We start from the raw sequence: 26,927 nt of genomic DNA on the forward strand, positions 1-26,927 counted from the left end.
ATCCCCGGTGGGAGCCCAAGTCGGATTTCCCGGGTGTGGGGGTTCTGGCAGGGAGACCGCCTGGGGCCAGGGGCCGGGCGGGCAGCCAGCTGTGCGCATCTGGACGCGCGTCCTATACCTCGGCCCGGCTCTGGTCCAAACCCCTACCCCCCGGGCTTTTTAGAGAGTGCGGAAAGGTCTGGGCTTTCGCGCCGAGCCTCCTGCTCGACTGGGAAGCCCTTGCCCTTTGGCTAATGGAAGCCGAGCGGGCGGGAAGGGAGGAACAAAGCTTGCCCGGGCGGAGGAAGCGCAGAGAGCTGTTCCATTGTTCTCCGGGCCTGAAGAGTCTATGCGAAAAACCCGGAGCGGCCCGGGAACTGCGCCTGCTTTCTCGGGAGACCCTGCCCCGAGAGGGATGGAGCGGGACGTGCAGGACGCAGGGCTGCGGTGGCCCCTGCAGGGCCGAGCTGGGGCCACGGCAGGGGGGCGGGGGAGGGCGGCGGGGACGGCGGCCAGGTCTGGAGCCAGCGGCCGCCCTGGCTCCACGGACTTGTTGCAGTGGCTGGGGATGTGTCTCCGGTGCCGAGGGACCGAGCTCCCCGGGTACCAGGCTGCTGCCCGCCCGCTGGGGGCTGGGAAGGGGCGTGTCCGTGCGCGTGGGAAGGGGCGGGGCCGACGCGGCCGCGGGGCCGAGTGACAGGCTGGACGAGGTGGGGCCGTGTGGATGCGGGGGTGCTCCTGGACCCTGGAGAACGCAGGGCTGGAGAGGCCTGGTTCACCTGCTGCTGTCTCCCCAGGACCCCCAGACTCCTGGTGGGCCAGGCTGAGGGACCCCTGGCCAGGGGCAAGATTTGGATCTGTCGACTTGGACGCTGGTGCTGGTGGCCGCGTATGGGCTTTGCAGGGGCAGTCAGGAGGGTGGACAAGGGAAAGAGGGGCAGGGGCAGCCCTTTGCCTCCCCTCCCCACCCAGAGCCTCTCAGGAAGGCCCTGCCTGGTCAGGGACAGGTGGCATGGGGTTGGGGATGCCAAAGCCCACAGGGTGGCCTCGGCCTCAAACGGAATGGGCCCCCCTGTGCTGAGGGCTGCCTCCAGGAGCCCACAGTCTGATAGGGTGAGACAGACAATGAAGGAAACAAGAAATAAGACAGGAACCAAGGAGGGCTCCAGAGAAAAGAGAGGGGACCAGGGGTGGAGACGGACGGGACAGGAGAGCCTGCGTCAGGGCTGTCTAAGGAGGCGACGGCTGAACTGTGTCTGAGCAGGAGGAGGAGGCACTGAGGCTGGGGGAGCAACACTCCCTGAGGGCCTGAGAGGAGGGTGGGAGTGGCGCCGAGGAGAGGAAGGCGGAAGGGACTATCAGGGACACAGAACAGCAGAGGGCACAGCTCCCTTTTCAAGGTCAGGGCTTCACCTGTTGGGCTGTCCCCAGACCTGCCAGTGCCAGCACTGCCCCAGGACCTGGCCGCTGGTGGAAGCCCGGGTAGCTGCTTCGCAAGAGGCAGGAGCCGAAGAAACCCTGAGGAGTCGTCCTAGAGCTGGCTGGAGATGGGGAGGGGGGCAGAAGGGGGAGGAGCTGAGCTGTGGTCCCTTCCTCCTGCTCAGCAGGTGTCACTTCTCGGCAGCCTTGGAGATGAGGAGGGAAGACTGCCTCCTCCTTCCCAGGTGGGAAATGCAGGGTCAGAAGCGTGGAGGGCCTTAGAGTCACCTATGAGTTAGCGGATCTCCTGATGCCTAAGTCACAGCTCTACCCAGGAGACCCGGCTGAGAGGAGGAAGTCGGCGGGTGTCTGCTGGGCAGGGGCCTGCCCTGATGACCCCACAGAGGGCCGAGGGGCTTAGCTCTGGGAGGGGGGGCTGGAAAGTCTGGCAGACACGCTGGCCTGTCTCTGGCTGAGAGGACTCAAGGTGGGGGTAGGCCTAGGAGGATAGTGCTGGCACCCCATGGCTGTGAGGAAGGAAGCGGGTGGGAGCTGGTGGCCTCCAAGCAAAGTCTGTCTCCCCTGTGAAGGTGGGAGGGGGGACCGTAGCGCCCACGAGGGTGTCAGGACCAGCCCTCGCTGGACAGCAAGGTGGGCCCTGGAGAGAACGGCTGCCTCGATGCCTCAGGATAGTGGCTTAAGACACAGAGTACTGTCCCCACCTGGGAGGCTCCGAGGCAGGCTGCACTCACTCCTCGGTGCTGTCCCAGACCCGAGAAGCTGCCAAGACCCGGTTTCTGTGGGGAGAGGGGTGTGAGGCAGCCCCTTTCTGGAATAAAAGGAACAGCTGAAACTTGATCACTGCTTCCCAGAAATCAGCCGGGGCCCAGATGGTTGGGCAGGCTCCCTGCTTCTTCCCTCGCCTTGGAAGCTGCCAGATAACTAGGGTCCCCCTGGGGAACCCTAGAAACTTGGAAGGCTGAGGGGTGAGTGCCCAGAGGAAATGGGCCAGTCCCAGGAGTCCGATGCCTTTGGACCCTGGTCGATGGTCCACATCAGGCAGTTTGGCGTCCAGAGGAAAGGCCACCAGGCCTGGGGCCGGGCGGGAGGCTGCAATCCTGAGTCCCCTGTCTGGAAGTCCTAAGGTCCGGGACCTCCTCTGGGACTCAGTTTCCCCATTTGTGAATGGAAGAGACCCTCCCATGGCTCTTCCTTACCTAAAAGGTCCCAGGTGGCTTAAAGCGAGCCTGTGTTAATACAGAGCAGGGAAGTTCACAGTCCCACTCAAACTGCGTTCCTCCTACCTCATCAGCCTCGGGCCTGAGGATCTCAAGGCAGAATCAGTCCCCACACATCCAGCCCTCCAGGCAAAAGGACAAAGTGGGGTGGCTAAGGCACGCCGAGGTCGGGGTGCAAAGGAGTTCCTAGTCCCACCTGCGTGTCTGGACCCAGATGAGGGGTTGCCATGACAACAGGCCCTCAGAGAGGAAGGAAAGGAGGAAGTTATCCGTTTCTAAGCCAGTTGGTTGATGTGGGGTTTGGGGGGCGCGAGGGTAGGGTTTACGCTAGAGAGTGTGTTCTGGGATGCTCTGAACAGGGCCGGGGGAAAGATACCGCTGCTCAGGGCTTTTCTTCCTTTGTATTCAATGCACTTGGGGGTTGGGGCGGGTAGAGTTCCGTAAGTTCTCTGAAGAATTGATGCCCAGAGCAGACAAGTGGATGTGCGTGCTCACCAGCACCCCGTGTCAGAGCTCCACACCCAGAGCCGCTCCCGATGCCTTCCCAGGGCTCCCCCGAGGCCTGGCAGGGGAGCAAGGACAGCACTCACTTCTCGCCTTGCCCCGAGCACAGCTGGAGGCTGCTTGTAGGATCACAGGCCGTGGCAGGGTGTGGGGTCTGCAGGGGAGCGTGTTTGTGAGTGGGGAAAGGAACTGGCTGGAACCTTCCAGCTGTGAGGCCTCCTGCCTTCCTCAAGGTTGGCGCTGAGGAGAGCGTTTCTCTTTTCCTGTGTTCGGCTGTTTTTCTTCCAAGGCCGGGCTTGGTGTTCTGCAGGCCCCACCAGGCCTGGCTGCCCTCCTCTGGGCCTGGCCTTGTTCACATGCTGCAGCCAAAGCTGCTCTCCTGTCCACAGGGCAGCCGCGGCTCTGCTTCTGAGAGTGACAGGTGGATGGATGGATGGATGGATGGATGGGTGGCGGGGTGGGGGGGGGTGGGTCTCAGGGGCTGTTCCTCTGACAGATGGAGCAGAAGACCCCAGAGCTTCTCTTCTTCCTTGAAGCACAAACCGACCCTGGGAGATGCCCTTTATCCTCAGTGGTGGCTCCAACCCTAGGCCACAGGCCCCTTCTAGATGTGGATTGAGTGGGTCACAGGACCAAGCCACCTGGAGTCCTGGGGTGTTTCCTGACGCCTCCCTCTTGTTCCATATCTACTATGGTGGCTACCATGCCTGCCCCCCGTGACCTGTCCCCAACAGCACACACTTTCTCCTCTGCTGACCTCATCTCGCCTTTCTCTGCAGCTGTCCCTCCACACACACCCCGCCCCCTGCACCTCACAGCCTCTGACCCCAAGGGCTGAACATGCAGGTTACTCCATGGGGCCCAGGGGAGAGCTAGCCCTGCGTGACCATGCCGAGCGGAGCCCAGGGCCCATCGCTGCCACTCGGCACCCTTCCTGCTGCTCCACCCCTGCAGCACACTGCAGTGTCTTCTCATACCAGGGAGAGAGGAGCCCCTCCTCTGTGCAGAGCCCTCTGCCTCCCTCCCCTTTCCTGGATTCACAGAACCACAGAAGGGGGATTGTCTCATCCAGCTGCCCACCTAGAGCCGAAATGAATTCCTCTGCAGCATCGTGGGCAGGTGCTTGTCCTGTTTACATGCTCCTGGTGACAGAGGGCTCACTACCTCATTTCCCTGGAAAGCACTCATTATTAGAAGGATCTTCCTTCTGGGAATTTCCACCCATGGGTCCAGGCCGGCTCTCTGGGTCCTTCCGGATGAAGCTGGCCTGCCGGTCACAGACCCCCTTTCTCCTGAGGTCAGACACCTACCAATGGTCCATCCCGTCTTTTCTCCCTTCGCCTTCTCCTTTCATCTGTCTTTTGTTTTGGAATAAGACTCCACAGGAGGAGGAGCTGACCTGATCACCCTGAGTCCCAGCGGGGGGTATGATGAGGGGGAGTCCTGCTCCCCACGAGGACTCCCCGCCCCCACCCCTCGTAATGTCTGCATCACTGCACCTGGCTGGGTTTCCTCCTGGCCCAGCCTGGCTCCTCCCGCGGGGTTTCTCCCTCTGCCTGGAAACCCTGTACCGGCCAGCCCTCACGGACGCCACGTGTTTCTCGTTTGCGCTGGCTGACCTCCTCCCACACCCTGTTTGGATTACCCAGATGCATTTGATGTCCCCAGGGCCCGTGACCTTCCCTCTGGTGCACAGGAAGGGCTGGGGAAAGGTGCCGCTCACTGGCCCTGCGTGGGCAGGCTCGGGCCACGGGAGCCCTCGAGGCAGACACCACCCCACACCTTCCCCCACACTGTCCCACCTGAGAGCTGGGCCTCCTGCAGGGAGGGGAAACCGGAGCCCCCCGGGTTCAGTTCTACCTCATTCAGTGCACACAGATCTCAGCTTCCTCCTGACCACCGGAGGTCAGGGTGCAGACTGGGAAGATGCCCCAGACACTGTTTCGGTCTCCCAGCTGGAGGCTGACGGAGGATTCAGGTTGTGCCAAGAGTGTGCCCAGCCCGGCCCCTGCCGTGGGATGAGTGTGGGCACAGCAGTGTGTGCCGGGGATGGTGGGGCAGGTCAGGGTTTTCAGCTTTTATCAGCACCAATGCCTCTGGCGGGAGAAGGGGCAAATGCAGTGTGGGAAGCTCACCGGGGGAGAACAAGGACCTGATGGGGATCCCCAGCCTCTCAAGCCCATCCTGGTGCTGAGCTGGGGCCCTGAGAGCACAGAGCACAGCCCGTCTGCGGGTTGCAGGTTCACCCGCTAAGAGCTCTGGCTCCTGCAGGTTCCAGGCTGTCGCTGCCAACGCTGTTGTACATTGAATGTTTGACACACAATTCTCCTCCGGCTCGGCTCCTGCCAAACCTCAGCCAGGCGGCCAGGGCTCGGCAGGGGCCAGCCTGGGCCTGAGCCATCATCGAATCTATTTTAGACATCCCAGTGATACGTTTCGGGGCGCTGGCGTGGGCGGTTTGTCCACAGAGTCTTCACGTGTCTGGGCTTCTTGGGGCGCTTGGTCCTGGGGTTTGGGAATGTGGAAACCAGAGCGAGGACACAGCCAGCAGACCCAAGGTGTGCTGTAAGTGCCCAGTGCTGGTCCCTGGGGAGTCCCCGGCTTGTCTTGAAGCGTATCCAGTTGGGGTGTTGCCGTTGGGTAACATCTGGTCTGGGAGGTGGATAAAGTCACAGGTCCTGGGGTTTCTGTGCACAGCCAGATTATAAACCGTGACCCTGGGCTGGGTGGGAAGAGAGCGAATGTTGAGAACAAGACTTAGGCAAGAGCGTGGGGAGGCACTGGGTTCATAGGGTGTGGGGCAGACAGACAGAGACCCTGAAAACCAAGTGAGGTTGGGAGTCAGGGTGTGAGCACAAAGGGTGTGTGGCAGACCTGGGTGTGCAGTGGGTAGTGTGTGTCACACAGAGCAGTGCCTGAAAGGCTTGCACACTCACTGGCCTCCAGCAAATAGGCACATACTCAAGGTGCATTTGCGTGTGTGCGTGTGTGTGTGTGTGCGCGCTCATGAAAGAACTGGACAGGTTTCAAAGAGCCTGAAATATGACCAGGGAAGAACCACTTTCCCCAAACCGACCCCAGGCAGAGTCTGTGGGGGTCGCTGGCCCTGGCTCCTGTCCCAGAAACGCACGGTGCGTGCTGGTCGCTGTTTGGACTCTCAGGACACAGGGTCCCTCTGCCCTTGGTGACTCACTCAACGGGCCCTTCCCTTTTCGGGAAGCTGGCAGACACCCAGGGGGCCCTGGCTTCTCTCTGCAGATCCCTAAGCTGCCCCAGGGCCTGGGACTCCAACATCCCTGGCTGAGGGGCTGCCTCCTAGGATCTCTGGGGCCTGACCACGCCCCGGGGGAAAGAACTGGGCCCAGAGAATGCAATCATCTCGTGATAATCGCAGACACGGATCAGTCACTTGGGATCTGAGAGGGCTTGTTACAAATGTGGAAAGGGGGGCCCTGAACTGTGGGTTGTCTGCCCAAAGCCAGTCGAGCAAGCGAGAAGCAGAACCAGATCCGAACTTGACCCACATGGCACACTGCCCCGGGAGCCTCAAGACCACCCAAAAGTCGAGTCTGAGTCCACTGACCTCAGGCTTGCGTGTGGAGCAGTTGCTGTGGCCGAGCGCTGTGCTCCCAGGACAGGCTCCACACCCTGCTCGCCAGCTTCCAACTGGCCAGGCTGGATGAGGAGAAGGATCTGTGCTCCGTCCAGGACGAGGCGGATGGTGTCACTGCCGGGGCAAGCTAGCATGGGCTGCCGAGGAGAGCGGGTCACCTGGAGCTGGAATTGGTGTGTGCTCTCAGGCTTGGTGTGCACGGGTGGGGGGCCAGCTCTAGCGAAGTGACGTGAGTTTTTAAAGAAGTTTGGGATTCTGGCGGCAGCCACGGGAGGGACTGGAAAGGAAGGGAGAAGGTAGGTGAGTGAGGGGCTTGTGCTGGAGAACAGGTGGGGAGGGAGGTGGAGGGGAGGTGAGCCTAGAAACGCAGGTTGGGGCGGGGTTGTGACAGCCCCTGCGTGGGGTGCACTGGGCCCCGACTGTAGGCTCTGGGCGGATGTTGGAACTGAGGAGAGCAATCGGGGTTGTCCCTAAAGATCCCCAAAAGAGCGCTATGCCCATCAGTCCTTGGAGAGGTTGCTGGTGGGAGGTCAGCCCGTGCTGGGCCTCTCGAGTTCTGCATCTTTGCTTGAGCGAAGATTGTCCTTGGAGCCTCTGCGGTGTCCGCATGGGAGGGACCAAGAGAGGATGCCTGTGTGCCCAGAGGTTTTCCCTTGATTGGCAGCAGCTCTGATTAGGCCTGAGGTGCCGGGCTCTGCTCTGCCCCAGCCTGGGGGGCTCCTGGCCAAAAGCAGACCCGTGACCCACAGCAAAGCATGACCCAGACTGTCCACGGCAGGACTGACACATCAACCAATCTGACAGGTGACAGCGGAGTCCCTCGGTCACGTGCAATGCAGAGACAGGTGCAAGGAGAGTGGGGGCCGCGTTTCAGCTCCAAGCTTCCTTGTTCCATCCAGGAAGGCTTCCGGAAGGAGGTGGAAATTGGGGAGCTATTTAAAGGAATCAGAAACACTGGCCCAAGGGGAGAAGGCATTCCAGTCTCCCAGCTTCCCTGGGACGGAGTAGGAGGATTAGGTTGGGACTGCTGGCTGGGAGCCCTCGGAGCAGACAGTCCTTCAGAGTGGCAAGGGAGCAGGCTGCCCAGCTAGGGGACCCCACCTGGAGCAGGGGTTAGGAATCTGATCCTCAACTCAAGTCTTCATCTTCCTCCGTTCTCTGGGATGTCGCCAGGCTGCTCCTGTGGCCGTGCCCTGCGCACTGCTATGGGATCGTTGTGATAGGAGCTGGGGTGTTCACCACAGAGGACTTGGTTTGTCCTGGAGGGTGGGTGTGCCCCAGAGGTGTTGTCCTACAGTTTGGGGGTTCCCAGAGGGTCTGAGTACTGTCCTGCTGTCTCAATGTTTCCATGGATCCTCCATGCCCTTCATAGTGCCGTGGTGTCCAGGGGGTTGCTGCCGTGTTCCCTGGGTGGCCTCCCTGTCATCCTGCCCCCGGCTGCAGAGCCATGGGGCAGGGGGTGTTAAGCAGCAGAAAAGGCAGTGATGCCCGCCTGGGGCATGGAGACAGGTGGACCAGTGCCTTTCCCACCGCCATGGTGGATGGCGGCAGTCACGAGGGGTGGCCTTCCTCGGCTGCAGGGGCAGGGTGCAGTTCCCGGACTGCCTGACCCCATGACCACCCAGTGGTGTTGGCTCACGGCTCAGCAGGCAGCCTGCAGAGGCTGCCCCTGCTCCTGCTGCCACCACCAAGGGGCCTGCTGTGCTCCTGGGAGCACCACAGCAGGGCCTCCTGGCTTGACATCTCAGCCCAGCCTGTAGCTTCGGGGCCACCAAGGGCCTGACCGCAGGGTTTGGGCTCCCTAGAAGGAAGCTGTCAGCCCCCGAGACTGATGGAGGCCTCGTCCTCCGCAGACGGGTCAGAGCCCTCCCCCCGAGGACCCGTGGTGAACCATCCGACACTCACAGTCACGAGTACCGGAGACGTTTATCCAGCGCTCTCTGTTCGCCAGCTGGGCTGAGCGCGTTGTTTGTGTACACCCGTCTCATCCTCACAATGAGATATTATTCAAGGGTCATGTGCAGAATATTTCACAACCCTGCAGGCTGCAGAACTGGAGGAGCCTCGGGGCCCCCCCTTTCTGCCAGATGTTGTTGTCTCTGTGGTTGCTGGACTGTGGGAGTCGCAGAGGAGGGCCCCCGTGGCCAGGGTGACGGGGAGCCCACGAGGACTCAAGGAAGCCCTTGCTCGCCGCGGTCTGGGAGCGTTTCATGTTCTCTATCAGCCACTGTGGCCCTGCTGGAACATTCCTGTTGACTGGGACCCTTCTGTTACACATGACTTAGATCGGAGGGAACGGGAGCCTTCGGGAGGCCACGAGCTCGCCCAGAGTCACGTGGCAAGTTCATGGAGAGGCTGAGATTCAAACGAGGCTTGATTCAGACTCACCCGTGTCACCACTGAACGCCACTGTGTCTTGCACAACAAGCAGCAACTTTCTGCTCCCTTGCCCGCTAGACACTCTAGAACCTTCAGGCCGAACCACTCTTGCGGTGGCGGTGAGAGCCCAGGTCTGCACGAACCATTTATGTCCTGCCCTCGGGAGACGTTCCCCAGGGGCCAGCTGTTTGCCAGGACCCTGCTCCCCAGGCGCTCCCTGCCCAGTCCGGGAGGGAGACCCTCACGTGGCAGTGGCCATACAGCACCGTGGCCGGGGCTGTGACAGAGCCAAGCGCGGGACCCACAGGAAGCCTCTTGGGGGAGGCTCCCGTGGGGACACGAAGGGTCAGGGCTGAGCTGGCCGTGATGAGCAGCATTAGAACGGTCGGGAAGTTGGGTGCCCGAAATGCCAGCCTGGGATAAGCTGTTGCTCTGGCCCCCTGACTGTGAATCCCGGATCTGTCGCCCAAACCCATGGGTCTTTAACAAGCCACTTCATGCCTCAGCCTCCGTGGGGATAAGATGGGGCTCAGACTCGCCAGCTCCCAGCTCCGGGAGGACTGGGTGGGATGCTGCATGGGGAGGCGAGGCTGGCGAGGATGCGGCCCCCTCTGCGTTTCAGGGTGCGACTTCCCCTTTGTCTCCTGTCTCGCTCCCCCTTGGCCGGAAGCCCCTGATTTCTAGATCAGATTTCCCAGAGTGTTGCGTCTATGGGGGTGTTAGTGTCATGGAAGAGCCAAGGACTCACGATCTTCTCTGTCATTTATTGTGTGTTGGGCGTTGGGCAATGTTGTAGGCACTTCATACATATTATTATTTAATCGTCTAGGACAACGTGGTGGGTTCGATACTGTTTTTATCCCCATTTTATGAAAAGGGAACAGAGAGGTTGGAGAAATTCCCCAGGGTCACACAGCCCGGAGGTGGAGGAGCCTGGCTCAGGCACCTGCCTCCTTAACCACTATGCCACAGGGCCTCTCACCGGTGGAGAGAGAACACCGGCCTTGCAGAGCCCCAGAGCATGGCAGACCCTCCTGGGCAGCTGCCAGACCCTTCATTCTAAGTAGAGTGGCCCATTCTGAGGTCCCCTGTCAGAGTTTGTGGAGCGGGGCACTAAGCACGTCCCCTGGACCCACTTGGGGACCTGCTGCCAGGCTGGGGACACCTTGTCGAGTCTGTTGTTGTCACACTTTTACCACCGTCTGCCTTCACTTCTCCACCCTGAACACGGTCCTGGTGTCCAGGGCGGGCCGGCGTGATTGCAGCCCTGGTGTCTCTGGGCCCCCGACTGCCCCAGGGTAATAGAAAGAGCGCTTAGAGGCCTGCAGACACCCTGTCGTTCCTCGTCCTGACCACCGTCCTCAGCGGCCCTTGACCACGTCCTCGTCTTCCCCTGCAGGCCTGGAGAGCCTCGTGGTGACTGGTAATCCCAATGGCTTTGTTCACAGATGGGCTCCGGTCATGGACCCTTTTTCCATCCAGCTGTGGTATTTTAGTTCAGACTTTCGGTTGTACATGTGGAAGGCCCCTGGAGCCAGCGTAAGCAAAGGGGGGGTTATTTGAGGACACAGAGCTGTCTCGCCGGATGGGGGGAGCGATCAGCAGGTTTCCAGGGGAAGGGAACCAGCCTCACTGAGCATCTTCACCCGCACGGTGTTCTTGCTCCCTCTGCTCCGTTCTGCTTTGGCATCTGACTGTCTCCTTTTGTACCACAGACCGGCACTTCTGCCCCGAGTCCACGTGGCAGGACATGGACTGCCCACCAGCTCGAGTCTCCTCTGTCCAAGGGATCAGCCAATCCCCACTGGGGGGCGGGGGGCGGGGGGCTCTGCTTGACCCATCACAGGAGGGAGGACAAGCACGTTCTCCAGAAGTTGGCTGGGTCGGGTTTGGAAGGTAATCCGTCAGCCTAGTGGTTGTTTAGACTGATGAAGAGGAAATGGCAGAAACAGTATGAAAATGGTTGGACCATAAATGGATGTAAAGAAGGTTGTTGAAGCTCGTGTCTTTGGTTCAAGGTTGTCACCCATTCCCAGGGTCCTGTATAGATCAGGGTGACACCGGCAGCATCCTCATTTCTGGGCAGAGATGGGGACCCAGGCCTGAGCCATCGCTGTGCCCTGGGCCCATCTGTCTCCTGTCCACCCAGGTCCTCTGCAAGTGTTCTGCTCTGTCCCCAGCCCCTCCATTGACCAACACTCCCTCTGGTGGTCCCTGAAAAGTCCTCCCGGGGCTGAGGAACGAAATCCACCCCGGTGGCTATTATCACACAGCTGGGAAGACATCTGCAGAGAAGCGAGGCCAAGATGTCCTGGCTCCTTCTCCGATCTCAGGGGAGAACAGGTGGATGGAGCGGACGCCGACCCATCGTTTCCCACGGAGCAGCCGCTGGGGCCGGGGTGTGGGCTTGGGGGTCCGCTGGCCTCGCCTTAGCGGCGACGGGAAGGAATTTGCCTGGAGGATCCAGCCCTGCTTCTGAGCTGGAGGAGCCCAGCCTGGCCTGGGGCTGGGCAGGGGCTGGATTCCGGAGTTTTCCCACACTCTGCATAGAGATTGGGTTTCCTGCTGAAATTGTATCTGAACCACAATCGCAGAGTTCCCAGCGTCTCAGCCCAGGCTGTTTGCAGCAGCTCTCTGCGTCCTGTCATCAGCCTTCCTCTCGGGGTCTGGGAGGGAGGACACAGAATAGAGTGGTCACATGCACAGCTATGAAGTCAGATAGACCTGAGTTCAGGTCTGGCCTCTGTATTTTTTTGTAGTTGTTGTTGTTTTTGAGGAAGATTAGCCCTGAGCTAACTGCTGCCAATCCTCCTCTTTTTTGCTGAGGAAGACTGGCCCTGAGCTAACATCTGTGCCCATCTTCCTCTACTTTATATTTGGGACGCCTGTCACAGCATGGCTTGACAAGTGGTGCCATGTCCGCACCCAGGATCCGAACCGGCAAACCCCGGGCCGCTGAAAAGTGGAACGTGCGAACTTAACCGCTGTGCCACTGGGCTGGTGCCCCTTGCCTCTGTATTAACCGGCTTTGAGACCCTGGGCGAGTCCACCTCTCTGAGCTTCCGTTTCCTCACCTGTTAGATGTGTCAAGTAACAGCTACCTCGGAGGATGGAAGCATCCAAGATGAAATGAGATAATGTACGTAAGGCACTGAGCACGGCGCTTTATATTATTATTTCATTGTCTCTATCCAACCCCACTACATGGGGTTATGGAGGAGGCAGTCATGGCCCTTGTCCTCGGGAAGCCCCCAGTATGAGGTCACAGACATAGGCCTTTCCCTCAGGGGCTTCCTGTCATGATGGAGGGGACCCAGGGACCCACCAGTCAGATCGGGGAGCGTGGGAGTTGCTCCCGGGAGCTCCTGTCCCAACTAGGGAGACACAGCCCCTGTGCTCTGGAGCCCTGAGCCTGAGCCTGTCTTCAGATCCTTTCCTCCTGAGCCTTAGCACACACTCAGTTGCCACCTATGCCACAGCCTGCCACCAGCCCACCCACCGCCTCCCAGCCCCCTGCAGCCAGGCCCATCAGCTCCAGAATGCCCCATTCTCTCCTTTGGGTGTCCTTGGGCCCTGCCCCCGTCGTGCTGTCTCACCACTGACTGAGTCCACCAGGTGACTTAGTCGTGGGTCCTTCCCTGTGTGCTGAGCACATTCTCCAGAAGCATCTCCCCCAGGACACCAGTTCCTTTCCAAACACCGCCCCAACTGCAGACACAAAAATTAGACATGTCAGTTTGCGTGCCGTCTGCCTTCAATTTGCATTTGATTAAAAGGCACCAGCATCCTCCCACCGACATTTCTTCCTTCCCGACCTTCCCCTCTCCAAAGTGCACCCCCCCTTCTCCCAGCACTCTCCTGTGCCGAGCCCGGGAGACCCTCCAGTTGGGCTCCCCTCTGTTGCCTCGGCCCCTGCCGCACGTCTGCGTGACATTCTCTGCTTCTTGCCTCTTTTCTGCGGCCAGCTCCACAGATTTGCCCGGGAACAGCCCATTCGTATTGTTCCTCCAACACTGTCGGTTCCAGGAGCTGTTGTCAAGAGCTCAGCTGCCCGGGGGGCGGGGAATCAGATGCCTGTGCTGGGGGCTCATGGAGGCGGGGGTGCCCACCCCCCATCTCCGCTTCCACTTGCGACCAGCACCCCCGCGTGCAGGAAGCCACCAGGTGCAGAGGAACCTTCGAGAAGCTTTCTCCTCTCCCAGTCTCTCTCTGGAGGGGTGAGGCAAGAGCACAGGTGGGCAGATCGAGTGCCCTCCCTCCTGAGGGCAGCCGGTGGTCGTCCCTGCCCCCTTGGCTGATGATCAAGGAGGAGGGTAAGCCCAGGTGGGGCTCAGAACTCCAGCTTCCTCTCCCGCAGTCGTGCTGTTGGAGAACCTTCGTTAAGAGGCCAGAATTGCCCCTGCCTCCTGCCCACCCCCAGCCTGCCAGCAAACCTGCTGAGTGTGGACTTTCTGCCATCCACTCTGCAAATGCCCTCATCTCTCCGTTATCTGTGCCGGTATAAAAGTTAAAAAAAAAAAGCCGTTCTGTCTGCCTTGAGCTGCTCTCCTTGAGACTTTGGGAGAGCAGTTTTTCTTTCCTGGTTTCTGATCACTTTGACTACGGCAGGTATCTGTTTCCACTCGCTGCACTCGTGTGTAAAGGAGGTGAAGGAGCTGCGGGCTCTGAGTGAGGGGGCCGGGGAGCCCACCATCCACTTTGGATGGGGATCTGAGGCCAGAGGGGAGAGGTTGCCAGAGCCGAGGGAACGGGCCTCCCAATTCCCACCATCTTTCAGACGGACCCTCTTTCTCATCCTCCGTCCCCGGGCCCCTGGGTCCCTGGGTCCCTGGGTCTGCCCGTGGAGAAGGCTGGGGGGCCAGCGCCTCCCCGTCCACCTCTTGCCTCCTCTTGCTTCTTGGCTCCTGTGTGTTCAGGGAATGCAAACTGACAGCGGCATCAGCCTGAGGCAGACGTAATTGGAAGGGGATCTGTCCCCACACCCACTCTTGTCTTGCCTCCCTCCTTACCAAAAAAGAAAAAAAAAAAAATCATATATTATCTGAAGCAGCTCTGTATGTAGGGAACGTCAGTCTGGAGAAGAGACAGATGGGGTGGGGGATGGGGTGCCAGGCAGTAGAGCAGCGTCCTTTATGAGTGAGGAGAGAGAGGAGAAAACGGGAGTAGCAGGAAGGACTGAGGTTAGACTTCAAGAGCTTACTGTTATGATCAGGGAGCCCCAGGAATGGTGGGTGGAGGAAGCCAGCAGCATCTCTGTCCATCCGTGTCTGCAGGGCAGCCTGCCTGGAGGCAGTGGCCCTGCAGGAACCTGGAGGAGGAGGAGGGAGTGGGCAGGGGAGCTGGGCCTTCTGACTCTCCTGGCCGGGGGGCAGCCTCCCCTCCTTCTTGCTCCCTCCTGCCCTGAGACTTTGATGGCCTGTGGGTTGAAGGACTCCGGGCTTCTGGGAGGCAGGTAGTCTGTGGCTCCATCTGGGCTTTGAGGCGGAGATGGCAGCCACTGCCCTCTGAACGGGATTCCACGACAAGGGCCAGGAATGGAGTTGAGGGCGCCCAGCTCCCTTCCTGTGTAGCCAGGCCTGGGCAACGTTAAGCTTCCTGTCCCTCAGCAAGAGCGGGGTCTGGCCCCTGACCCCTGGCTCCATGGCAAGCCACAGCATCACAGTGTCCAAGCTGGAGGGCATCTTAGCAAACCCTTTGTCTTGCAGGTGAGGAAACTGAGGCCAGAGAGGACCAAGAACTTGCTCAGGGTCGCCCAGAGCCCCCTGACTCCTGGTCCAGCGCTTTTCCCACTAAAATTTGATCTCCTTCCTCTGGCTTTAAAGTTAGGACCCCCCGACTCGACCCTGCAGCAGGACCTTGAAAAAAAGGGTGGGGTAAGCCCCATTCCCGCCTCCCTGGCAGGTGTCTCCACAGAGAGAGGATGGGGTGGAGGGGAGGGGGCAGGCTGCCCTCAGAAGCTCAGAGCCTGGAGGGGCTCGGCCATCAGTGGTCATCACCCAGTTCCGTGTTTAACAGGTGAGGAAACCAAGATGCCAAAAAGCAAAATTCACCCAAGGTCACCCACCAATGGGTGACAGATCCAGGACCCCAGCCCAGGTGCCCAGACTTCTAACCCTGTCCCATGATCTTTCTTGTTTAGGGAGGTCCCCTGGGGAAGGACGGGTTGCCCCCAGGGTGCCCATCACAGCGGCCCCCTATCTACGGCTGCTGCTGGTAGGGCCATGGGTTTTTAAAACCGTGTCTGCTGAGGTTTTAGGGTCAAGTAACCAAGGCACCTCTCTCTCCTGGTGGCTTTTACACCTCACGAACATGCTTTTAAAAGTCACTCTGCATTCTTCCTACCTGCAGAGACTCACATAATCCCCTGTGAAGCTGGGGGGCGGTTGGAGCTGGCTGTGCGGGATGCGGGGCCGGTGGGGGGGACCTCTGCTGGCAGGTGACCCATGCCCAGGGAAATGCTGATCCCTCAAGGAGCGAGGATGGAGGCCCCAGCCAGGCATTTGCTGGGTCAGTCTGACGGGCCAGAGTCCCCTCACAGGCCGTGGCCTCGGGGCTCAGGAAATTCTGGGCCTGATGGTCTCAGCACGAGGCACTTGAAGGCATGGAGCACACCTCTTCCTCCTGCTGAGGGTAACTGGGATCTGGGAGAATGCCTCAGTTTCCCCCTTCAGCAAAATGAGGTTGGTGACCGCAGGAGGCGGGGGAATGAGGCCACGTCTGCCAAAGGCCGAGCCCTGCTCCCTAGGAGCAGCAGACGAGGGCTCGGTGTCAGCGCAGAGCGGGGGCTCGTGTTCCCCCGGCCTCACCCACCCAGCATCCCCCAAGGCCGGCTCTGATGGCTTTTGCAGGCCTGGTGCTCAGACGAAACGAGCTGGGCTTCCACTGCCTCTTCCCGGGGTGGGTTTTAGGATGAAATGTGATGTCTGCTCGTGGGCACTTCAAAAGCCTTGGTGTGGAGCACGGGGCGCCATGTGCAGTGGCCGTGCCAGCTCCCTCTGCCCGTCACTCCTCATCCACGGCCAGGCGCTGGCTTGCCTCCTCGGGCCTCTGCCTGCGTCCGAGCCCCTCGCCGTGGCCCCAGCGCTGCTCACTTGGGCAGGTGCTGCTAAGGAAGTTGCCTTCTGGGAACTGAGATTCCAAGGGGAGAGGAAGCGGGGCTGGGAATGGTTCCTGCTGCCCTTGTGCAACCCAGCTGCTGGGAGAGCAACCCCCGGGTGCATAGAACTGATGCCAGGTCCTAGTCTCCGGGGCTTGCTCGCCCTGCTGCCCCTTCCAAACTCCCTTCGCTCCCCTTCTCTCCTCACCTGGGCCCCTCTCTGCACCATCTTCATCATCATACTCTTCATCGGCTGCACAGGAGTCCTTTTCCATCACTTCCGTTTCCTAACTCCTCTGTTGAGCAAAACTACAGGCAATGTGTTAACAGAATCGGCTCCTCAGGTGTGGTTTTCTAGAGAAAATGCAAGAGCATTGCTTAAGCCTGGCTGGCCCTGGGGTAGGAAAAGGAGGGAGGCATCCAGGCTGATGCTGAGGGAGCCGTGTTGCATCATGGTTAAGAGCCCAGCCTGTCAACAGGCCAGTTCCTGCAACATATGGGGATCCTCAACATGTGTCTTAGCCTTTGAGGTTACAGCGGGGAACAAAGTGGACCCACCCCTTCCCTTCATGGACTTAGAGCTTAGTGGGGGAGACGGCTTGAAGCAAACAATCACAGAAAGGGATCCTTAGTCCACACTGGATGAGTGCTCTCTGGAAAAAGCAATGGGTGCAACCATGTAGGTTAGAAGGGCCGTCAGGGGGGCTGCCCCCCGGAAGGGAGCCTGCACCAGGGCCCTGGGCGTGAGCCGGAGTTGGCCAGGCAGAGGCACGGTGTGTGCAGTGGCTCTGACGTAGGAGCAAGCACAGGTGTTTGAGGAAAGTGAGGGAAGGTCCTAGAGAAGGGAGTGGTGCAATGTGAGGCTGGGAAGATGGGCCTGTGGGAGGTGCTGGACCAAGCAGGGCCGTGGGGGTTAAGGTTGGGGTACTGAGTTTTGTCCCTACATTCAAGGGAAAGACAGGGAAGGATTTTAAGTGGGAGAGTGATATCAGGTTTGTGTTTGTCAAAAGTCACTCAAGTTGCTGTGGGAGAATATAGTGGGAGGAGTCAAGAATGGTGGGGTCCCAACTGGAAGGTCCCAACCAAAGCCATCTAGGCGACGTGGCAGTGGCCTGGGGTAGGAGGCAGGCAGTACAGGTGGTGGGAATTGCAGGGCAGAGAATGGGCTCTGGCAGGCTCTGGGGACGGAGCTTAAGTGGAGAAGCTGAAGAACTGAGGGACACTCAGGGGGAAGGGACAGGGGTATTTCATCTTGTCTAAATGCAAAAGTTTCTTATGTGCAAAGCACGTAAGTTTGATAACAAATCCTCTAGCTTTTTAGTAATGATGCCTTTTTTAAAAGGTAAGCTCTTCTCAACTGAACTTAGGACACATGAGATTCGCACAAACTGAGCTCAGGAAATGGAGAGGGGCAGTCAACGTCCTGAGCTGGCAGATGTGGTCGTGACCATGGTGGTGGTGGTGCTGGTGATGTGGCAGTGATGGTGATGGTCTTGATGACGGTGGTGGCAATGTTTTGATGATGGTAGTGGAGATGATGATAGTGGTGGCAATGATGATGGTGATGCATTAGGTATTGACAATGGCAGTGATGATAATGGTCTTGGTGATGTGATGGTGGTAGACATGATGGCGGTGGCCTTGGTGATGTGATGGTGGTAGAGATGATGGCGGTGGCTTGAGGGGTGGTACCACCAGTGGTGACATCTGGAGCAGTCATCCCAACTGCAGCCTCAGAGGCAAGGTTAGTAAGCCAGGACAATTGTGAAGCTGGGCCAAATGAGCCCAGTTATAAGAGCTAACGGTGACCTCTGAGGGCCTGCTTTCTTCACTTCCTTAAGCAATAAGTGTTACTGGATGCTGTGTGGTTAGAGTAGAAGTGTGGAAGTGGTCCCTGGCCTCAGGTTTTTCCATCTTCCCGGGATATAACCAAGTGCTGACTCTTGGTGTCTCTTCTCACTACACTCATCTTTTCCCCTCTCTGGACCTTCCTTTATGAGTTGAACTGAGGAGCTCCGGACATGCCAGGGCGCGCCCTTGTCAAAGCCAGCACCCCCCTCACCTGCCCCCTGCTCCACCCTGTCCACGTAAGCCTCTGTAGGAATGGTCTCGGTTAGATGGGCTAATGGAAGTTCGCTGACTAACAGGGAGGAGCGTGGACTCTGGGGCCAACTGTTACCATATGACCTTGAGCAAATCATTTGGCCTCCTGGGCCTCTGTTTACTCATCTCTTCTAAATGGAGGATAATATTTTCCCCACCCATTCTAGTTCCAATGAGATCATAGGTGCAATGGTGGACGTCCCCAGGAGACCCAGCCCCATGGGCACGCGGGGAACAAGCAGACATCTCACTGGGTCTCCCAGCTGTCTGGTCAGCAGACCCGGCCCACAAAGGGGCCCTTGTCTGCAGGTTCCCACGGGGACCCATGCTGCTAGTCACAGCGCAGATGCCCGCCTTTATCTCTGGTGAGTAATGTGAGGCTGTCTTGAGTTAAAACTCTTTCAAAGCAGGCTTTTCCGTTCCTCCACGAGGAACAGGCCCAGCCTAGGGCAAAAAATATGAGCAATCCAAGACTGCCTTTGCCATCCTGATCCTCCGCATCCTGCCCTCTCCCCTACCCCACACTGTGAGCCCTGTCCTGTCTCTTCTCTTCAGCCTGCCAGAGCATTTTTATCTCTTCTTCCTTCCCTACTTCCTCTCACAACAGAACCAAGAACTCATTCTCACTGAGGTTGTCGCTGACAACACCCTGAAGCAGTGTAGTTAAAACCTTGTCTTTACCTTGACCGCCAATAAGAAATACATTTTCCAGCAAATTCACTTTATACACATAGAGCCGAAAGTTCTATGAAACAATGCTAATTATGTAGAATGTGCTTGATTTTCTGTTTCATTGTATGTGGTCTTTTTTTTTTAATTGCTGGTGGCAACCCGCTAAACTGATTTCATGATCCACCAATGAGTTGCAACCTGCAGTTTGGAAAGGTCCCTGGGAACCGGGTGTTGGGACAGTTTACCCCAGCTTCAGACAACAGGGCCAGTCCCTTTGTGCTGGACGCTTGCTGATCGGCCACTTCTGGGTGCTTCCTGTGTGATAGTGAGCCAGTCCTCGCCACCACTCTGTAGGAGATGTTATTACCGTCATGATCATTCACGTCTCATGGGCTGGGAAACCGAGGCACAGCGAAGAGGTGATGTTACTCGTCTAAGTTCATCTTGCTAGGAAGCGACAGAGCCCCAGGCACCAGATGCCAGCAGGCAGGCTGTGCCGGCTGCCAGGATGCCACAGAAACAAGGTGGTCCCCAAACGGTGATAATCGCGATATTTTAAGAAAACCAGCAGCCCGTGCCCCTCTAGTCAGAGCCAGACTCCGGTGCTTCTGGAAGGCAGGCCTGGTTTGCATGCTGTAAAGAACCTACAGAATGGACTGGGCCCTGGGAATCCACACCTGGCAGATGGCCAAGTTTGGCCGCCCTGAGGATGCAAACACAGTGATGGAGATGCCACCGGACACTAGGCCCTTCTCAAGTGCTTGTCAAAACCCAAACGCAGAACTGCACGCACTGGCCAGTCGGCAAGTGGGACCCTTCTGAGTGGAAAAAACAGCCTGACTCTGATTCTTTTTTAAAAAAATACTGCTGTTAATTTTAAACATGACACTTTTTGCAGGCTAAAAAAAAAGTGAGCTCAACCAGACACTTTCACTGTTTTTTAATGGATTTATTGTCTTAGGTGAGAATACAACAAAAGTCTTGAAAATCTATTTCAGAGCATGCTGAGAATGTGTGCCCGCATTTGATAGATTGCTGTTAAGATCGGAGCCCTGCGCATCCGGGCACGTGGGCAGGCGGGCCCCCCAGATGGGCCGTTGCGCAGGAGCGAGGGGAACGTGTGTGTGTAAGAGACGGTCGTGGGAGGCTCACTCCTCAGATTTCGTTCCAGCTCTCTCCTCTTGGCATCGTAGCTGGCAAGTGCTGAAATGGGAGGAAGGAGCCAGCGAGACTGAGAAGCTGAAGCGGCTGAAGTAGAAGCGTCCGTTGTCCCCAGACTGAATCATGAGCCCCCCAAAACTGTGAATCCACCTCACACCCCTCCTTTTACAGCTGGGGGTGCAAGCCCACCCCCGTCGGCCACTCCCAGCCCTCTGCATCCTCAGCTAAGCCCAGTGCAGAAAGTCAAAGCGAGGTCCCCAGAGAGCCCCAGTGTGATGGGGAGGAAGGAGACGGGGGACAAGACCCGTGACCAAGGGGAGATGCGGGCACTGGACGGTTAGAGTGGACGCAGCCACAGGCACACCGTGGGGCCGTGGCCGTGGAACACCAGCCCTGCCGACAGCCTAGACATGAGGCAGTTGACCAGGAGTCGTGTGCACACCGTGTAAACTGAGTCTGTACCAGCTGAGAGGATGTGGGGGAGTCAGATGGGGGGAGGGAAGGCTTCCTGGAAGAGGAAAGGGCAGGGCCTGGAAGACGCAGCTGTGGACGAGGTGCGTCCTCGGAGAGCACCCCCGGCAGTGCCTTGGAGGGAGAACCGAGGGGTAAGAGGGGCCTCAGCCAGCGTTTCCCCGTCCCCAGCAGCACGGGGCCACCGCTGCTCCGCGGCCTCCCTGCCAGGCGGGCGGGTGGCCAGCCCGGCCCCCGGTGCCCCGAGGCATGCCCAGGCTTGCATCCTTCCTTCACGCTGTTTCCTGTGAGCCCGCCTGACAGATAAGGTGCGAGGGCCCTCCTCAGCTGTGGACTCAGAGCCAAGGCAGGTCGCCATGGTAACCCTCTGCCTGATAGGGACCACGGTTGCTATGGAAACTGTCTAAAACCAAAAAGTATTTTGGGGGAGGGGTGTCAGCAGAGAGGAAGGGTGGTGGGGACCATCTGTGGCTCTGCCCACAATCCTCTGTGTTTGTTCTTCGGAGGGGTGGGGGGCTTCTCTGGGAGGCAGCCATGGTGGGATCAACAACGCTCACAGGGGGCTTCCACGTTTCTTCCACGTTTCTTCCACGTCCCTGGGGAATGTCTGACAGTGACTTCTGGCATCAAGTCTGGTTGTTGACAAACTATGAAAGCAGCAAAGTTCTTGTCCCTTTGCTGCCCGTCCCCTGCCCCCGTCCCCACCCACACCTGCAGTCCCCTCTCTGACAGACCCGTCCTGTCACAGCACCGCCCTGGAGAGCAACGGCATCATGCGTGGTGGGTGGTTGGAGAACCACAGGACGACTTTCCCCCTGGGCTGCTCAGAGGAGCTGCCCCGTTAACGCGTAGGGCTTGGGGAGGTGTTTCTCTCTTCCCCATGAGGAGGGATCTGCATGTTTAAATGTCTTCTCGTCTCCTTCATCTTTCTCCTCCCCCAGTTAGCTTTTCTTAAGGGGGCCAATGAGAACAGTGGAACCTGAGATATTTCCAGAAGCCCAGTAGGGTCCCACAGTTCTGCCCAGTTCATCTCCCATCTTCTGTGACTCACATTATACCCCCCGACCCACCCAAAACCCGGCCTCCTAGGCTTGGAGTCCTGCGTCGGCCAATGAGGCTTTGCCCACCTGGAGCCTTTTTCTGCAGTCCTATGGCAGGGGGCCTCCAGGAGAAAGAATAGCATTTCATTGGCCCTGTGTCCTGGTCCATGAGTTGTCATTCATGATTAGAAGAATTTGTTCTCAAGTCACCATCTCGGGCCTCAGTTCCCTGCACCAAAGGAGGTGATTCGGGCCCCTCTTTCTGAGATGGGGCTGCCCATGAGTCCTCACTGGTACCCTGGATTCCTTGCAGACCCAGGGGTCTCCTCCAGGCCAGATCAGGCGAGGGAGGGAGGAGTGGAAGGAGGAGAGAGGAGGATGCAGGGAGGTTCCTGGGGAGGTCAGAGGGCCACACTCTGGAGACCTCTGTGTCCCAGCGGCCGCTTGTTCCCTGTGCCACTCAAGAGGAAACTTCAGTCTTTAGAGAAAGCTTGCTGAAGGCTGGGCTTACCTAAGGCAGGCCGAGCTCGGTTTCCAGCTCAGGGACTCTCTCAACTCTCCCTCCCTTTCCTCCTTCACAAGACTGAAATGCAGCTGCCGCAATTGCTGAGGAGGCTGCCAGGCCTGGCCCAGCTCTGTCCCCGGCCGTCACCCTAGCGGAGGGAGCCTCAGAGAGGTCAGGCTGGCCACGCCTTGTGGGAGGTAGTTTCACTGGAGTGGTCAGGGCCCGGCCAGGGTCCCCAGCAGCCCCTGCTCTGTCCTCCCCTCGCCCAGCAGGTGCCGTGAAAAGTAAGTGCAGTCTCTGAGGGGCTCCAGCCAAACCCTCCCCAGCCCTGGTGAATCTTCTCTACTTCCCTCCTTCCGAGCGTTTTTATACCAAATTAATTAATGAGCATGTCATGCACCGTGTGTCTGGAGCTCCACTTTCTAAACGTGGAATCTGTGTGTGATAGATGCGAATGTCCGCTCACAGGCTCAGCCATTTGGGAAACGTCCATCCCGTTCTTGCTCGTCTTTAAATCAACTTAATTCCGGTTCTGAGCCCCCACCCACTGCAGTGGTGGGGTATATCACGTCAGTGAAGTGACTAGAGTCCTTTCCCCCAACCCCGGGCTCGCACCGGGGACAGAAAGGCCCCAGTGGTGAGGACCACTCTGTTGTGGTCCCTCTGGTTTCCTGAGCCACAAGGTCAGACCCACAAGGTCAGCGGCTCCCAGCTCCATCACAGGGCACCTGGATCTCTGATAGGCTGGGGGAATGCATGGCCCATGTCCCCCCTTCCGTGGTCCCCCACGGCCTGGGAAAGCCTCTGACTGCTTGCCCCTGGGCCTCGGGGGTCTTTCCATTTCTAGCTCTGGAGAACTTTCTCCCTCCCCTCTCTGCTTCTCAAAGGTGGTCTCTTCCCTTCCCTACAACTACCTCCCTAGCAGCCCGAAGCTTTGACCAGATCCTCCAACTGGTTCTGCCTCAACCCGAACCACTGTTCTTGAAATTGGGCGTTTTGAAACCTGGCGGCCTGCTCACCGTGGGGGCTGGGGAGTGGAATGCAGAGAGAGACGCCGCAAATTAAATATCTCAGAGATGCATCCTGCCACGTAGGCCTCATGGTTCTCACTCCGTCCTCATAAAGTCGGTAGGATACTGAGACCCCATAAAGTTGGTGTTCATATCCCCATTAGACAGATGAGGGAGCCGCATTAGGAACTGACGAGGCGATGAATTTGTGGAACGCCAGGACCCGAATCTGGCCTCTTGCCTCCATCCAGGCCGCTGCTGCTGAAGCTGGCCTTTCTGAGCTCTCCATGGAGGCCTCTGACTGAAGTTGGCAGTGGCCAGTGTGTTCCTAGGACCTACTGTGCTCAAGACACTGTCCTGAGCTCTTACACGTAATAGTTTGTTAGTTTTTACTGCAACTCTGAGGTGTAGGCGCTGTTGCCCCATTTTCCAGGTGAGGCAGCAGTCGAGGCCCCCGAAGGTGAGCATACTGCTGGACGTTAGACTTGGTCACTGGTGCAGGCAGAATTTGAACCCTGGACTCTTAACTCTCCTGCTATAAGGGGTCTCCTAGCAACTCCAGCAACCTTTCAGGAGGAAGAAACCTGGTGAGAAAGGAGTAAGTTTATCAGCAATTGTGTTGGGCTGTCTGACTTCATCCAGCCTCTGACAAAGGAGGCCGCTCTTCAGAGTCCCAGGCTCCATTCATCCCTGGAAACTCGCTGCTTCTTACCACCCACTCACCACTATGAATCTCCCCACAGGCTCAGACTCAAGGACGCACTCCTTCTCTGTCCGTCTTCCCGCCCGACTCAAACTGCAGGCATCAGGGCAGAGAGAAAGGCCTGAGGGAGGAAGGACCCTGCCTAGACGCTTCCAGAGATGGGAGTGGGGGTTGGCGGTGGGCGTGGGGGGGGGGCAGGGATTTCACAGCCCCTCCCCTCCATCTGCTGCCAGCTGAGGCCCAGGATGCTGGGGAGAGGGAGCCCAGAAGAGAGGAGGTGGTCAGGTTGCTGGGGGTCTGGGGTGCCCCCCTGTCTGCAGCGGGGCGCCAACCTCCAGAGCCCGCGGGCAGACGGAGGGAGGCCAGCTGGCCCTCTCCGCATCTTTCTCTCTGCAAAGCTGTGGTCGGGTTCACAGCTCATCCCTAGAGGGCCTGGAGGTGCTGGGGGAACAGAAACCATAGGCCTCTAATTACCGCCGAGCATCTGGGAAAGTGAGGCCGCCATGCGCCGTGCACAGATGAGCAGCCAAGAGCACCTTCCACCCCAAGAAGGGAGAGGGAGCCCAGGTGCTGGTTTCTCCACCTCGGACGGACCATGAGCCTCACCCTCGAGCACCTCCTCTGCTGGGAGCACTGGGTATTTCAGCTTCTCCCGGTCCATGGACTCCTGCCTTATCCTCGATGCCCACGGCCTGACCCTGCACATCAGGAGAGTCGTTGATGTGCACTTACTGTGGACCAGATACCATTCTAAGCACTTGGAATTATTTTTGTCCCCTTTCTGCAAATGAGGAAACTGAGACAGAGACGTTGAGTAACTTGCCTGGAGTGACCCAGCTAGTAAGTGGTGGGCGAATGGTTTGCACAGGTGTCTGGTTCCTGACCACTCCCCTGGGTGGCTTTCTTGGAGGCTGTGCTTTCAAGTGGTGACCAGAGGGGGTGGGACATCCATCGGGCACAGGTCCCGCGTCATTATGTAGATCATAATGTGCACAAATTTATTTGGAATTCTTCTTATGGGAGATTTGTCTTTTCTCCCCCGTTTATTTATTTATACAATCGTTGATTTATATCATATGTCCTCGTGGATGTTTACCTTATCCTCTGAGCTATGAACCAACACCACATTTTTATATTATTGCTCAGATTAAATTTCTTCTGCTGTGCCCTTTACCCGGTGTGGGTTTGAAGGTGCCACTCTCGTCTTGGTTTTGGGACAGAGAGAGGCGGAGGAGGGTTGGGGGGACTCCACTGCAGACTAGCCCGCTGGCCTGTCCCCCCAGCTGTGATGTCCCTGCACTGTCACCCCCACCCCTTTCTCTCATTTCTCCCCTCTTGCATCTGACCCCCTGGGTCAATCTTTTGCCACCAAGTCTTGTTACTTCCACCCCTGAAACGTCACGTCCTCTTTCTCCCCACAGCCGTTGTCTTAATTCACACCGTCATTGCATCGTGACAGCTCCCTGTCTCCCCTCTCCGGCTCGGCCCCATCCACTGCTCTGGGGGTGCCTTCCTGATGCACGCCTGGGACCCCATCACTCCCAGCGCGGTGGCCTTCAGCCGTTCCCCACAGCATCACGTCCTGATTTCTTATCTCAACATTCAAGGCCTCCACAACTGCTCCTTCCTACCCTTCCAGCCTCCTCTTTCTCTTCCCCACCCAGAGCATCGCCAGCATTTCTCTGCGGGAGTCCTGTGAAACTTGTTAATTGACATTACTTAAAAAGAAAAGACCCTGTGGTCAATAAATCTGGGTTGGAAAAAGTTAAACAGGTTTCTTTATTGTGGGACTTCTCAGGGGCCTTAGAGCCTGGTAGGCCTTGCGATGCCCCAGGATGTGTTAACAGTAGGCAGAATTTCCCCACTGTGCTTGTCCACACGGCCTTGTTTTCACAGAATATTCTGTAGGGCTAGTGGTTCCTGGAACCACTATGTGGGGAATACCACCCAGCCACCCAGCCTTTGGACAAACTGGGCTCTTGGCAGTTCTCAGAGTCTGCCCCAGATTTTCTGGCCTCTGTAGCTTGGATTAAGCCACATGCCAGCCTGACAACCCCTCCTACCTCCATCTTCACTTATGAAGATCTTACCCATCCTTTAAAAATATTTTTCCTGATTGCTACCCTGCCCCGAAATGTGCACATCTTCCGGGATCTTTGGGCCCTTCCGTGGCAGCACTTCTGACAGTGCTCATCAGCCAGAACGACTCATTTTCCCTCTTTTGTCTGCTTGTCTTTCTCTCCCTGGTCAGGCTCTGTGTCACTCATTTTATTCTCTTAGAATCTTCTACATGATGTGTCCCCTGGGCTGGGCCTCAGAATTAACTGCAGCTTGGATGCCGGTCTCCCCTACTGCAAGCGTCTGACGTTGCTACGGTAACTTTGTTGCAATTAATGAACCAGCACGGATACCTTATTGCAAACTAAAGCACAGGCTTTATTTGGATTTCCTTCGTTTTTACTTAAGGCCCTTCTCTGTTCCAGGACAGAGACGCCTGGACAGGACGCCTCATTGTGTTCAGTCATCAGACCTTAGGCTCCTCTGACTGTGACAGTTTCCCAGACTCTGTGTTTTTGATGGCCTCGCCGGTTTGAAGAGTCCTGGTCAGGTGTTTTGTGGAATGTCCTTCAGTATGCGTTTGTCTGATGTTTTTCTCGCGGTTACACAGGGCCTTTAGGTTTGGGGATGGAGGGCCACAGAGGAAAAGTGTCACTGTCGTGACATCATATGGAGGTTACATTCTACCAACATGCCTCACCACTGTTGGTGTTGAGCTTGGTCACGTGGCTGAAGTGCTGTGTGTTAAGTCTCCCTACGGCCAACTTACTCTTTCTCCCCCTTCCACACTGCGCTCTTTAGCAGGAAGTCACGATGAGCGGCCCACATTCAGGGCTCCTGCACAGAGGGGTGTCTGCCTGGGTTCTTCTGTGTGGGAGCGTCATCAGTCTCCCTCGTTGGTTCTTTTAGGTCCGTGTGGACTCGTGCATGTTTATTTTATGCTTCGAGTTATAATCTAATACTACCGTCTTTACTT

At 57.9% G+C, this 26,927-nt stretch overlaps 1 protein-coding gene across 7 annotated transcripts in view; it reads left to right on the forward strand.

The window, feature by feature from the left end:
• NAV1 (neuron navigator 1) overlaps positions 1–26,927 on the forward strand; it is a 231,926-nt gene that overhangs the window by 91,760 nt on the left and 113,239 nt on the right. The gene's annotated exons all lie outside the window — the stretch shown is intronic.

Source organism: Equus caballus, chromosome 30 (genome assembly GCF_041296265.1).
Source record: "Equus caballus isolate H_3958 breed thoroughbred chromosome 30, TB-T2T, whole genome shotgun sequence".
Lineage (NCBI taxonomy): Eukaryota > Metazoa > Chordata > Mammalia > Perissodactyla > Equidae > Equus > Equus caballus.